This window comes from Cervus canadensis, chromosome 17 (genome assembly GCF_019320065.1).
Source record: "Cervus canadensis isolate Bull #8, Minnesota chromosome 17, ASM1932006v1, whole genome shotgun sequence".
Classification (NCBI taxonomy): domain Eukaryota; kingdom Metazoa; phylum Chordata; class Mammalia; order Artiodactyla; family Cervidae; genus Cervus; species Cervus canadensis.
The window spans coordinates 57,758,561-57,774,230 of NC_057402.1; the positions used below are offsets into that span (position 1 = coordinate 57,758,561).

Genomic DNA, 15,670 nt, shown 5'->3' on the forward strand with positions numbered 1-15,670 from the left:
CTTCATATTTCCAAGGAAAATTCAGTTTAAAAATCTTGTTCTTGCCAAACTCCATGACACTGCAAAGCATTGCATCACCCCAATAAAGCTATAGGTTTCATCGCACACACCAACAAATCTAGTGGCTAGTTTCTGCACTCCCCTTTTGTAGAATTTATTTTACACCTATTGTACCAAACATCATTTTAAACACGGACATACCAATTTCCAAACAAAAGCAAAGGCATTTCCCTTATTAGAAAGAAGACACACCATCACCCCCAGTAAAGTCTTCAAACATTATTGCACTTTAGCTTTCATAGTTTGACAATGCATTCAAAGAGTCTGCAGATTATTTTTAATAAACAAATTAAAAAAAAAACACTTTTAAGTAGATAGGGATATCCTAAATTACTTATTATGCAAGAATATTACAAACATTGCCTCCACAGTATCAGCGGTAATGGTGGAGATGGAGCGTCCTGCACCTTCTCCAAGCCGCAAAGCAAGAACGAATAATATACAGTGGTGTAACTCGTGGCCCTTTTCAAAGCCGAGGCTCCTTCTGCCTGCAGATGTTAGCCTAGCATCTCCCTGTGTTTGTGGACTGGCTTGGTAATCCACTGGCCGTCAGGGTTTCTTCTAATAGCTTCATGGACGGGATCAATGAGAATAACCTCAAAGAATTGGTATGGTAGAATCTTTACCAACGCAGCAATAATGCAGAATACCCAGCGCCCTGCAGTTGCCCGGCTCGCTCCCCCGCGGCAGACTGAAGGCTTCGCCCGAACTTGCGCGGGCTATTTCCAGGGTGGATGGGTTCCATAGCGGGCCCCCTAGGCCCTGGGCGTTTGCAGCTACCGCAGCATGCGCGAATCCAAAACAAGTTGTGACCTTTCTTGGCCTTGTATGCCAGCCTGCGTGCGTTGTCGCCAGGGTGTGCTGGGGGCCCTGTGCAAGTGAAGAGCTAGGGTACCCTGGCAGACACGTGCGGGTGGTGAACCCAGCCCCGCACCGCGAGCAGAAAGCGCGCTGCTGCGTCAGGGGGCTGCTTCTTCCCTAGCTCCTGGGAGGACTGGTAGGTGCCCAGCTTGACTCACCTGATGACTGCCGCCAGACAAATGGAATCCACTAGAATTTAAATCCCGTCTGTGACCTTGAGTGAGTGATTCAACCTTTATGAATCCAGTTCTTAGACGCGTGCCTGGTTGACAGTAGTTACTCTATAATCTTTAGTAGTAGGAGAAGAAACCCTGGCTAGAAAACTTTATCAGACTTAAAAAGGAAGGAAATGTAAATTTACATAAAGAGTTTGGAACAATCACTGGAATATAATGAACACTCAATAAATAACTTTTGACATTATTGCTATGTTATTTTTTTTCATTTATTTTTATTAGTTTGAGGCTATATTTATTTTTAATCTATAGTCCTTAATCATTAGCAAAAGAATATAGTGAGTGAATCTGCATGGTTTGTACATTGGTGTGATTATTTTTTTCGATTACTGGGAAATTTCATAACTAATTTTATAAGAAATCACTCAGCTTGGCACAAGAACTTACTTGGTTGGAAAAGTCTAACTGGTTATTAGCTATGAGATCTTAGAGGCTATAACTCTTCAGAGGGGTAACTCTTCAGAGAGCTGACAGGGAATTTTGAAATAAACAGGTAAACCCCAAAATCACACAAATACACACACACCTAGATATTATGTGTTTCCTGATGGAAATACATGGTACTACCTATGAAATATTTTTTGCTAAATAATTGAATCAGAATCTAATCATCCTCTGATCCAAAAACGTATGAACAGGAATTACAGATATGAGAGAACAAAGATGAAATTAACAAAGTTCAGAATGTGGAAAACTTTATAAGAAAAAAATACCAGGTTCATCAAAAGTAAATTGCAAGGTAAAAATATATAGACAGAAACCTCTAAAGTAGATGGTGCAATTCCTCATTTCCTCCTCCACCCAGCCACTAGCAACCACCATTCTGCTCTGCTTCTATATATTTGACTATGCTCTGTGCCTCATATAGGTGGAATCATGCAGGCTTTGTTCTTCTATAACTGGCTGATGTCACTTAGCCTAATGTCCTCAAGGTTCATCCATGCTGGTTGCATAATTACGCAAGATGGGTAAGTTTTAGAAAATCTGCTGCATAGCATGTGCCTATAGTTAATAATATTGTATTATACACTTAAAATTTGTTAAGAGGGTAGATCTCATGTTAAGTATTCTTACGACAATTTAGAAAAAGAAGAGAGAAAGTCCACAGCTCTATGTGTTTGGGGAGAATACTGTTTGAACTGGCCAATCTAAAAATTATGGTATAATTAAGGACATATGGACACTGAAAGATGTAAGAAATTATTGGTTCCCCTAGGTTTTATAATAGTATTGTTTTAATTTTTTAAAGAAGTCTTAGCTTATAAAAATGTATGCTAAAACTACTTAATGATACATTGAGTCAGTTGTTTCAAATTTCCAGTGTTATCTGGGATAGGCAATGAGAATGGTAAGAAGAGAGAATCATTTATTCAGCCAGTTGTGAGGACTCTCCTGAATTCAGTACAGAGCAGAAATATGCATTACTTTGCTGACAAAGATCCATATAGTCAAAGCTATGGTTTTTCCAGTAGTCGTGTATTGATGTGAGAGTTGGAGCATAGGCTGAACACCAAAGAACTGATGTTTTTGAACTGTAGTGTTGGAGAAGACTCTTGAGAGCCCCTTGGACTGCAAAGAGATCGGTCAATCCTAAAGGAAGTCAACCCTGAATATTCATTTGAAGGACTGATGCTGAAGCTGAAGCGCCAATATTTGATGTGAAGAGCTGACTCATTAGAAAAAATCCTGATGCTGAGAAAGATTGAAGGCAGAAAAAGAAGGGGACGACAGAAGATGAGATGGTTGGATGGCATCACTGACTCAATGGACATGAGTTTGAGCAAACTCTAGGAGATTGTGAAGGACCGGGAAGCCTGGCGTGCAGCAGTCCATGGGGTTGCAAAGTGTTGGACGCAATTGAGCAACTGAAAAACAACAACTAATGTGTGAGTCTCTGTTTTGTAAGTTAATTTGTATCATTTGTTTTTAGAGTTCACATATAAGTGATGTCATAATAATACTTCTCCTTTTCTGTCTGACTTACTTCACTCAGTATGGCAGTCTTTACGTCCATCCATGTTTCTGCAAATAGCATTTCTTTTAATGACTTTTAATCATTTTCTTTTAATGACTGAGTACAAATGATAGAGTATCTCAGTTTGTTTCCAAGGTAGATCTTCTAACATCACAGTAATTCAAGTCTGTGACTCAACCACTGAAGAAGCTGAAGTTAACCAGTTATGTGAAGACCTACAACACCTTATAGAACTAACACCAAAATATATACCCTTGTCATCATAGAGTATTGAAATGCAAAAGTAGGAAGTCAAGAGATACCCACACTAACAGGCAAGTTTAGCCTTGGAATATGAAATGAATCAGGACAAAGTTTCACAGAGTTTTGTCAAGACAACATGCTGGTCATAGCGAACACTCTTTTTAAAAAACACAGGAGAGGAGTCTACATGAATATCATGAGACATGCTGAAATCAGATGAATTAAGTTCTTTGTAGCCAAAGATGGGAAAGCTCTATGCAGTCAGTAAAAACAAGAGCTGGAGCTGAATGTGGCTCACATCATGAGCTTCTTGTAAAATTTAGGATGATTTTGAAGAAAGTAGCAAAAACCACTAGGCCATTCAACTATTACCTAAATCAAATCTATTATGATTATACAGTGGAAGTGATAAATAGATTAAAGGTATTAGATTTTGTAGACAGAGTGCTTGAAGAACTATGGACAGAAGTTCAAAACATTGTATAGGAGGCAGTGATCAAAACTATCCTTAAGTAAAAGAAATGCAAGAAGACGAAGTGGTTGTCTGAGGAGGCTTTACAAATAGTTGAGGAAAGAAGAGAAGTGAAAGGCAAGGGAGAAAGAGAAAGGTATACTCAGCTGAATGCAGAGATCCAGCGAATAGTAAAGAGAAATAAGAAGGCCTTCTTAAGTGAACAATGCAAAGAAGTAGAGGAAAACAATAGAATGGGAAAGACTAGAGATCTCTTCAATAAAATTGGAGATACCAAGGGGACATTTCATGCAAGGATGAATATAATAAAGGACAGAAACAGTAAGGACCTAATAGAAGCAGAAGAGATTAGGAAGTGATGGCAAGAATACACAGAAGAACCATACAAGAAAGGTCTTAATGACCCGGAAAACCACATGGTCATTCACCCAGAACCAGGCAACCTGGAGTGTGAAGTCAAGTAGGCCTTAGGAAGCATTGATATGAACAAAGCTAGTGGAGGTGACAGAATTCCACCAAGGCTATTTAGAACCCTAAAATATGATGTTATTAAAGTGCTGCACTCAATAGGTCAGCAAATTTGCAAAACCCAACAGTGCCCACAGGACTGGAAAAGCCAGTTTTCATTCCAATCCCAAAGAAGAGCAACGCTAAAGAATGTTCAAGCTACCTTACAATTGCATTAATTTCACATGTGAGTAAGGTTATGCTCAAAATTCTTCAATCTGGGCTTCAGCAGTACATAAACTGAGAAATTCCAGATGTACAACCTGGGTTTCAAAGAAGCAGAGGAACAGGAGATCAAATTGCCAACATTCATCGGATGGTGGGGAAAGCAAGGGTGTTCCAGAAAAACATCTACTTCTGCCTCATTGACTAAGCTAAAGGCTTTGACTGTATGGATCACAGCAAGCTGTAGAAAATACTTAAAGAAATGGGAATACCAGACCACCTTACCTGACTCCTGAGAAACCTCTATATAGGTCAAGAAGCGACATTTAGAATCAGACATGGAACAACTGACTGTTTCAAAACTGAGAAAGGAGTATGACCAGACTATATTGTCACTCTGCTTATTTAACTTATACGCGGAATTCATTTTATGAAATCCCAGGCTGGATGACTCTACTGGAATCAAGGTTGCTGGGAGAAATAGCAACAACCTTAGATGTCCTGATGATACCACTCTAATGGCAGGAAGTGGAGAGGAACTAAAGAGCTTCTTGATGGGGGTGAAAGAGGAGAATGAAGAAGCTGGCTTAAAGCTAAACATTAAAAAAAACTGAGATCATGACATCTGATCCTATCACTTCATGGCAAATAGAAAGGGGAAAGTCGGAAGCAGTGACAGATTTTCTTTCCTCGGGCTCCAAAATCACTGTAAATGGTAACTGTAGCAATGAAATTAAAAGGTGCCTACTCCTTAGGAGGAAAGCTCTGACAAACCTAGACAGTGTATTAAAAAGCAAAGTCATCACTTTGCTGACAAAGGTCTGTATAAATCAAAGCTATGGTTTTTCCAGTAGTCATGTACAGATATGAAAGTTGGAGCATAAAAAAGGCTGAGCACGGAAGAATTCATGTTTTTGAATTATGGTGTTGGAGAAGACTCTTGAGAGTCCCTTGGACAGTAAGTAGATCAAACCAATCAATCCAAAAGGAAATCAAACATGACTGTTCATTGGAAGGATTGTGGCTGAAGCTGAAGCTCCAATACTTTGGCCACTTGATGTGAAGAGCCAACTCACTGGAAAAGACCCTGATGCTGGGAAAGACTGAAGGCAAGAGGAGAAAAGGATGACAGGATGAAAATGGCATCACCAACTCAATGGACATGAGTTGAAGCAAACTCTGGAGATAGTGAAGGACAGGGAAGCCTGGCGTATTGCCTTCTATGGAGTCGCAGCAGAGAGTTGGACCTGACTTAGCTACTGAACAACAACATCCCATTGTATATACATCTTCTAAACAACATCTATATTCTAATGGAAGAAGACAGCCCAAATAATAAATAAACACTAATATTCCAACTTAACCCTTGTCTGGATATGTAAACTTAAACAAGTCACTCATCTTCTTTGGGCCCCAGGTTCTCATTTTTAATAAGAAGGACGTGGACTCCTGCTTCTTGAATACAATGGAATTTGTATTAGATGACTTTTCTCACTCATGACAGACATTGCTAATCAATGACCTCAGTCTCCCAGCTGACTTTGAAAGCAATCTAACAACCTACAACTTAGCACTACAAGAAGTCACCACTTATTGTGAGATGAAGCTTTGTCCTAAGATGGAGGAGTAACCACCATCTGGGACATTGCTAGAGACCATGCAGATTAAAAGGAGTAAAGAATCACTAACTGGATTTTAAATCTTCTGCAAGTGTCCTGCTTTGGCTCGCCTTTCATTGGTCATAGGAATTTTTTAGGACCACCTCTAACTTCTCACTATGCAGCTGGAAGGAAAGAAGACAGAAAATATAAGATATGGCATTATATTTATACAGGGCTTTATATTCTGCAGACAATGTTTACATGTATTCCTTCTTCTGCTTTCCTAGTTCCACAAAGTAAGGAAACAAGATCACTCCCACCTTACAGAAGGGAAAACTTGAAACTAAGAGATCAAGCTCATTATCACAGATTAATAAGTGGTGGACCTGGAACCCAACTAAGTTCAGCTTATCTCAAGTTGCAATTCATTCTCTTTCTCTTCTCTTCATGTTCACTCTAGTACTTGGCAGCAGAATAGGGCAGATTTAAATTCAAAAGTGAATCTAATACATTAAAATGTAATAGTAGAGGGATTTTATCTATAACTTTTGTTTTCCTATAGTTATATCTCTAATAACATTTACTTTAGTTACATAGTTATATGCATGCATGTGTAAGTGCATACTAAGTTGTTTCAGTCATGTCCAACTCTGCAATCCCATGGACTGCTAGACCACCAGGCTCCTCTGTCCATGGGATTCTCCAGACAATAACACTGGAGTGGGTTGCCATGCCCTCCTCCAGGGGATTGTCCCAACCCAGGGATTGAACCTGAGTCTCTTAAGTATCCTGCATTTGCAGGCAAATTTTTTTACCACTAGTGACACCTGGGAAGCCCATATATATAATTATATACCTATATTTATTTACCTACAGTTAGAAAGAGATACTTAAACCAATCACTTTTCTTAATGATTGTATACATTGCAGGCATAAATAGAAGACACAGATGGCATATAACTAACTAAAGAAAGGAACAAAAATATTAGGAATAAATAACAGAATAGTGTGGCTGAAAGAAAACTGTATCCAGGAGAATCTGCAGGTTATTTTTCACTAACAAACAGCTCCAGAAGTGTGCCTTATCACCACAAAAGTTGATTTGTCACTCACAGCCTCCTGCACATTCAGGAAACCTAAGTCCTAGCCCCAGTCTATCAATAACCAGTGTAGGAAAGCAACTTGTTCATAAAACACTCATAGACATAAGATTTGTTCCAAGGATAAAATTATATTAGATCTTCAAGTGCTTTGAAACAGAAAGAAAACTTATGCGAGAAGCATAAATGCCATTTTTCAATGGCCAGGGTTAAGGTTGAGAAGTCTGGAGCAATGTTAGCTTCTATGGCCACAAATAAAACTAGGATAGCATGTGGGGTACCAAGACAATCTCTTCCCTAATCTCACACAATGAGTGTATTTATTGAGCTTCTGTTGTATGCAAGGCAGCATGGGGCATAAAAAGAAGCATAAGGCATAACTCCTGTTCTCAATGAGATGGCAAGCCAGCCACAAAAAGATGTCAAGTATAAGGTCTATCAGGATTCCCCTGTGGTTCAGCAGTAAAGAATCTGCCTGCAATGCAGGAGACGTGTTTCATCCCTGGGTCAAGAAGATCTGCTAGAGGAGGGCATGGCAACCCACTCCAGTATTCTTGCTGGGAAATTCCATGGACAGAGGAGCCTGGCAGGCTACGGTCCATGGAGTTGCAAAGCTGGATGACTGAGCATGCACACATGCATGAGGACTATCAGTTCTATCTTCCAGTCTTTTATTTAAAGCTTTACCTTGGTTAGTTTATTCAACCTAAAGACAAAACAGGCCAGCTCTCAGATATTAAATCCATACCCTCAAAACCCAGGGACACTCACTTTACTGTGGGGTGGGAAGGAGACACCTTTGAATCAGTTTTGAAATGGGCTGTGAGACTTGGGGGTTAATAAAGCCCAGGCCAAAGGAAAAAAAAATCTATCCTTTCATAAATGTAGCAGTTTGCTACTTTGGGTTTTATACATGTAGATGAAGGGGCAAGATATTGAAGGTGGGGAGAAAATTACTTTACTCATCATTTCAAAGAAGCTAAAAGTTATAATACAAAATTCATTCAATACATTCATGCAGCAAAGATCTTTTCCAACACTTCTGGTATACCAGACTTTGTGCCAAGTGCTAAGACAATGAAGTTTAACTCTTGAATTATATCTGTTCTCCGGGAGGTTCATTTATGTAAGGTGATCCTCCAAGCATGAAGTATGAGCTATCATTCACTGTTCCCTGGAAAATGTGTACTACCTTTGCTGTAGGCACCTTCCAACTATGTTGTGCTCGGTTATACTAGGGAAACCAAGGCAGCAGGGCAGACTCAGTGGATCTCAAAACACCAACAAGATTCTTAAGTCTTGGATTCCCCTTGTCCTGTAAGTCTCAACTGACATGTGGGGTGGTTTCACATGATGAGGTCTTGAACTGCCAACTACAGGTAGATTTAATAGAGAAGATGGCACCCCTTTCAGAACGCAATTAGGTTAACAATATTAACAGAGATTCTGCACTACAGAGCTAGCAGTAGAATGAGTATATCAGAGTAACCAGTCCTATACTGACTGGCACACACGCGAATCCCCCATAGCAACAGAGATGACAGCTTGGTAACAGCAGCTGCTGCTTAATTGAAAACATTAGAAAAATATTACATTATATCTGCATTCGTTGTTTCTATGTTTATTTTCATTGCAAGTGAGAAAATAACCCAGGAAAAAATACAAAAGAAACAGGAAACAAAGATCTAAGACGAATAATGGTAATGGATGAACTGTTGCTTGAAATGTAATTTTCTGGGGATTCATCCCACTTTTCATGTGAATGAGCGGTCTTTCTTTTCGGTGTGTTCCAAGGGCCAGACATTCCTTCCATAATGTTGCATTTACTTCCTAGTCAACCCTTTCAGTTTGATTAACTTGCCTGTGTGTGTGTGTGAGGGAAGAGGTCTTCAGATGTAAAGTGTCTGCATATATACCGAGATAGATTTGAGACTCTAATCACCTTACTGTAAAGCTAGCATGTTTTTGAAGTACAGTACAAGTTCAGCTTCGCAGAGCGGCCAGCTCACACCAAAACAAACTCTGATGGATGGAGCACAAACACAGAAGAGGCAGCAAGACAGGAGCAGTACTTCTGCAGTTTCATGCAAACAAAACACCGTAAACAGTGGACAAGTGTAGGGCATTCATATCTCAAAAGATGACGCCAGGAGAAGGGACCTAGGGTTCATCTCGTATCCTCATGCATTCAGATCAGACACTTAAAACTTTTTGTTGGTGACTCAGAATGTCAGATAAAGGCAAGAAATGAGGTTTATTTTTGGTCAAGGTTTTTTTTTTTTTTTTCCCCCTGAAAATATTGCCAGAAGTAATAGTCCTAATGAATTTCATGGTCCCTAAACATTACTTGGCATATAGTCAGGATCCATCTGGACACTGGAAATCAGGTGGACATTTGAAAATGAGATTTCCAAAGGCAGGCAATGCCCTGAAGGTTCTCACTGCAAAATAAATATTAAATGTTCTATTTGATAATAATGAACTCACAAAATAAACATGTTGCACACTCATGAATATGGAGACTCTACCCTACAATTATAGCTGCATTTTTTTTTTCCAGTATAATTCAGGTTTTTTTCAAGATTGCCTATACTCTTTGAAAGAAAAACAAAAATGCTATTTGTAAGTTCCTTGAGGTCAAAGACTGGGTCTCATTTATTCTCAGGCTCACTGTGACACACAATGAGAAGCCTTTCATGTAGTAGATGTTCTACAAATGAACATGGCCATGAATTGAAGTGAAATTGATATGACACTGAAAGATGAAGTGTACTGGAGGCACTTTCTAATTAATCAAGATTTCCACAACATGCTTTAATTGATTAGTTTATTACTTATTCAATGAAATGAGGAACTATTCTGCGTCAGCAGAGGTGCTAAAGATACACTGTGATTTCTACTCAATTTGCATTATTCCCTTAGCTGAAAGAGATGGGAAAACATTCTTCCTATATCTATGGCTTCAGTTACTTAACTTACTTTTCAATAAACAAGTCAATTATTACATCAAAGGTTTTAGGTAAACTAGACTAACGTAGGAAAACATCATTTGAAAGGAACAATTGGAAGCAGCTCTTTTGCCCATTTTCCCTTTGCTCATTTCTGTTCCCCTCTAACCAGAAAAGAATCTAATTATAGGAATGAGATCAGCAGGCAGTTTAACCTAGATACCAACTTATGCGCTCCTTGGTACACATCATGCCTTTTCTAACTTGTTGATTCTTTTTCTAGATAAAAAGAAGTAGGAATAAAGAATTAAGCAGTTAAAAAAAAAAAAAATGGCTAGCTCGCTGCCCTCAACAACCCCGCTAAGCAATCCTGCAGGCACATCACGCAGACAGGGTAATATCTGAACTGAGAGTCAGCTAGTCCACGCGCGATGGAGAAGGATGTAAGACCACGCGCCGCCCCCCGCCTCAGTGATCCACTGAGACTCCCCCCACCCCATTACCCACGTTAAAAGCTGTCATGACTGAGCAGAATCTTTGAAATCGGTCTCTGGACACAAGCCCACCTTCTCTCCAGATTGCCAGCTTTTCTGATTAAAGCACCTTTCCTCTGTGTTGACGCTTGCCCCTCAAAGTCCTGGCTTATGAGTACGATCAGCGCAACCTGGGTTCAGTAACAAGATGCTTCTGTAACATACTTGAGGGATTTTTGCTTCTTTGACTGATTAATTTTTTTTGTTTGTTTTCCTTTCCTAAAGTAAGACTGCCTTACTCATTGGGTCTGTGCAGAGTGGAGACAAAAAAGCCTTTCTAATGGTTGCTAGTTAGCCACCCAGGAAAAACTACCATAATGGTTTCAACTTTTAAATCATTTTAGGACTATCAGTCTAGCAACTGTGTCAATCTACACTATGTGCAGTAACACCTAGGCAGACTACAACCCTTCCTCCAATCATCCATATCATAACAAATATTTTAATTACTCTATCATATTTTTAAAAGGTGCTTTCTGAACAAGCAAGTACCTTGTTTCAAACTGAAAGAGGTATTTTCCTCATTTTGTTTTTCACACTGAAGCAAAATGTTCATTTTAAAAGCAGATTGAGTAACTTCCAAGAAAAATGAACAAAAGAATTACAAAATGACTGATTAAAACCACTAATAAAGGCAGTTGATAAGCAAGTGTAATTCAAGAGTATATTCAAAGGATATAGTCTAATATTTGCCTCATTGTTGGTGGAAATTCATCATTGAATTGACAAATACCATTTCTATGATACAAAGATAACTATTAAATAACAAGTCTTAAAAATAAGTTGAAAGAAATAAAGACACAGAAAGGATCTTTTTAATGGGTTTATTATTGATTTACTGTAGAAGTTTGTTCTACCTTCATTCAGTCATTTAGTTCTTCTATGTCAGACAAATAAATGGAGACTAAAATTTTTAAGTATCCAAACTTCTACTGAAAAATGAAGTCAGTAGCATAAAAATTAAACTGAATCACTGGAAAAGGCTTTATTGAATACATAAATATAAGTTTTATTAAAGAATTAATGAAGGAAAATTTTAAATGTACCTTCTTATAGACATACAGTCCTAGAGTTAGAAGGATCTCAAAAACTATCTAAGTGTAAAAGAATCACCTCTTTTTTGATGCAGAAATCTCTTCTCTGCTGTTCCTGATAGGTGGTCATATAACTCTGGATCATCTATGTCTAGCAACAATGAGTAACTATCACTAGGCCACCTACTGCACACTGTAAAAAGATTATGTTCATGTCTTGCATCCTCAGGGGTTAGCATGAAAATATATTCTAGAGCCGTCAAAGCCTCAAAAACAAAATCCTGGAGGGATAAAAAACACACAAGCCTAATTTGAAAAGGCCACATACTATATGATTATAACTGTATGACATTACAGAAGAGGCAAAAACTATGAATACAGTAGAAAGATCAGCGGTTACCAGGGGTTGGGAGTAGGGGAGAGGTGAAATGGTGGAGCACAGAGAATTGTTAGGGCAGTGAAAACACTGTTTGCTAGTACAGTGATGGACTTATGCCATTATGTATTTGTACAAACCTATAGAATATTCAAAACCAAGAGTGAGCTCTAACGTAAACTGTCAACTTGGGGTGATTATGATGTGCCAATATATGTCCATCAGCTGTAACACATTTGTCACTCTGGTGAGGGATGATGAGAGAAGGGAGGCTATGCATGTGTGGGGCCAGGGGGATACGGGAAATCTCTGTACTTTCTGCTCAACTGTGCTGTGAAATGAAGACTGATCAAAAAAGAAAAAAAAATGAAGTCTTAAAAATTATGCAGGCTTTAGAAAGCCTCAAATTTAATTAAAAGTAAATGAATATGTATACATAGATTTACAATGGCTAGAGCTCTAGATTTTGGTACTGTGCTGAGTTGACATAATAATGGTGGCCAATCATTCAAAAGACAATAAGACAGGAGATATGTTGAAAGTGTGAAATCATAGGTGTCATGATCAGGAGGCCAGGTTAGTTGCCCACTTCCACTGCCGGTCAGGCATATGCATATTTTAATCTTTGGAGGCAAGTTTCTTAAAGTCTCAGAAGCAGAGTTTAAACGCTTGCAAAATGGAAATTTTCATGGGGAGTGATTGTGAAGAAAATGTGAGATAAAATTTGTGATAGCACTTAGAGCGATCAATGACTACTACATGATTGAAACTCCAAAATTTCTCAGTTGAATGTAACCAGATAGTTGGGAATCTCATTTTTGTTATCTAGCATGGACAGAATTAATATGAAATTTTAACTGAATATGATAAAATGTCTCTATAAACAATGCGACCTGAAAATTAATGCTTATGAACTTTTCTAGTGATGTTCATAATTTTTAATCTGCAGAGAATGATTAAATTATATCTCTGAGATCAAATGGAAGAGTCCTTAAGTTTCTATCAATTGCTCACTCTAAATTCATAGTTGTCTGTACTGTGCTGTGCTTAATCACTCCGTCGTGTCTGACTCTTTGCAACCCCATGGACTGTAGCTCTCCAGGGCCCTCTGTCCATGGGGTTTCTCCAGGCAAGAATACTGGAGTGGGTTGCCATGCCCTCCTCCCGGGGATCTTCCCAACCCAGGGATCGAACCCAGATCTCCAAAGTCGCAGGCAGATTCTTTACCATCCAAGCCACCAGGGAATCCCATAGTTGTCTAATCTGTGTCAAAAATACAATTAAGATGTATTATAGCCCATAAAATAAATATCTAAAAAAAGTAAAAGTAAAGTCGCTCAGTCATGTCTAACTCTTTGCGACATCGTGGACTATAGCCCATCAGGCTACTCCGTCCATGGAATTTTCTAGGCAAGATTACTAGAGTGGATTGCCATTTCCTCATCCAGGGTATCTTTCTGACCCAGGGATCAAACCCAGGCCTCCAGCACTGCAGGCAGACTCTTCACCTCCTGAGCCATTGGGACTTCCCAAAATATCTAATGATACCTGATAAAATTTGTAAAGTTTAAAAATAAAATTTAAATGCATATTATTAAGACGTAGAAGCTTATATTAGTTATGTGCTAATCACATTAGACAGATAATTGTTATGTAACAAATGGAAAAACTGTAGTGGAAACCAAGCTTATCCAGCAGAGGCTTCATACTGTAATGCAGTGTAGTTAGTGTACTATGCCATGCGCTCTGCCATGCCCACCTCTGTGTGACCCCATGGGCTGTAGCCCGCCAGGCTCCTCTGTCCGTGGCATTTTCCAGGCAAAAATGCTGGAGTGAGTTCCCATTTCTTCCTCTGGACATCTTCCTGACCTAGGGCTCAAACCTGCATCTTCTGTGTCTCCGGTACTGCAGGTGAAGTCTTTTCCCACTGAGCCATTTGGGAAGCCCCTTAGCATAGATATAGTGTAGTATAATATTTCATTACTTTCCTCACATTGTTTTTGGCACAAGTTTGCACTGACCGTCAAAATGGTAAGACACTACAGTTTGACACACGGAGTAAAAGTGTATTTTTTCTTTTATAACTTTTGATAACTGATCAAAATTATATTTTGTAACTCTCATATAACCTAGAGAGACAATTTATTCATTAATCACTAGATTTAAAATAATTTTCAGTTGATAATAGATTGAAACACTGCAAAGATTTGCTGCAAAATAAGGTTGTTAAAGGTTTTAGATGCTAAATTATATTTTATTATATGTATTAAAAATCTACTAAGATTATACTGAAAATTAGAATTTCTCTTAATCAGATTGATTAAAATTTCTCCTATCCAAATATTTTAAAAATAATCCTACGTTAAGATATTAAACCTCTTCAGATAAATTATGCATGGGAAATCTGATCAGATATATTAGGAATGGAGAATGTTTGATTATCCTGTAATCTTTATATATTCATTTCTAATAAGAGATAATTCCATCTAATGTAGTGATCCTTTTCCAGTTGGAGATTTGAGTTTGATATCTCAGTGCTTATAGTAATCCTAACATTTATGTGCAAGCATATTGATTCGTTTGTGTGGTGACAGGGTTGACTGCTGCAGGAGGCTCTTATAACAATCCTAAAAAAAAAAAAAAAAAAAACAGGCGGCAGAGATGATAAATATTGTCACTAACTTTGTCATTAAAGCATGCTTTTTCCATATCTGTTGCAGGTTGGAGACAAAAGGGCATTTAAGAAGGCAAAATACATGTAAATCCATGGCTGATTCATGTCAACGTATGACAAAACCCACTACAATATTGTAAAGAAATTAGCTTCCAACTAATAAAAATAAATGAAAAAAAAAAAAAAAGAAGGCAAGACCCGTTCCTGTAAGCATATTAATATTTAGAGATTTTAGAGGATTGCATGTTAAGAGGAGTTTAAATTAACGTGAAAAGTTGTAACAAACTTTGGATTATTTGTAATTCACTGTAGTTTTGGCAAGTTGAACAAAAGTGTCTTTGGAGTTAACATCCTAAGATCTCTGACAAATTTGCATTTTTAGCATTTTAGAACCATGACTCAAACCTTTTCTAAAGGTGGTGGGGGAGAAGTCAAGAAAAGGGGGAAGGTCAAGGAGAGGGGTGGAGTAGAAAAGACATAGGCACCAGAGGAGGAAACATCTCTTTGCTAATCACATATCACAAGCAGTGAAATTTCTCAGGCCAGCAGTCCGCCAGGTGCATTTCAAAGAGAAGTGTTGGAGGGAGTAAGTGTCACTCAAGGCAGATATTTATGAAAGATGACAGTTTGCAAATATCTCAATCTTGGACAAGCCCGTGCTAGTGACACGGAGGAGTGCAGCAAAATTGGACGAGTTAGCAGCCAACATTTATTTCATCAGGACCTGTCCAATCTCCACTGATGGTCTGATAGTCTGGGGAGAGCAGGCGACAGTGGGCTCACGCTGCTGTTTACTCTCAGGCAGTTTGCATGGAGTGGTCCAAAATGGTCTAATAAATATGTAAAGAAGGATAAAAGGAAGAATTGAGAAAAGCTTTGTTTGCA

The 15,670-nt window shown here is 38.5% G+C and overlaps 1 pseudogene; it reads right to left on the reverse strand.

The window, feature by feature from the left end:
* Nucleotides 1-433: 433 nt before the first annotated feature.
* The window catches only part of LOC122454962, a 48,858-nt pseudogene continuing 33,621 nt past the window's right edge, over nt 434-15,670 (reverse strand).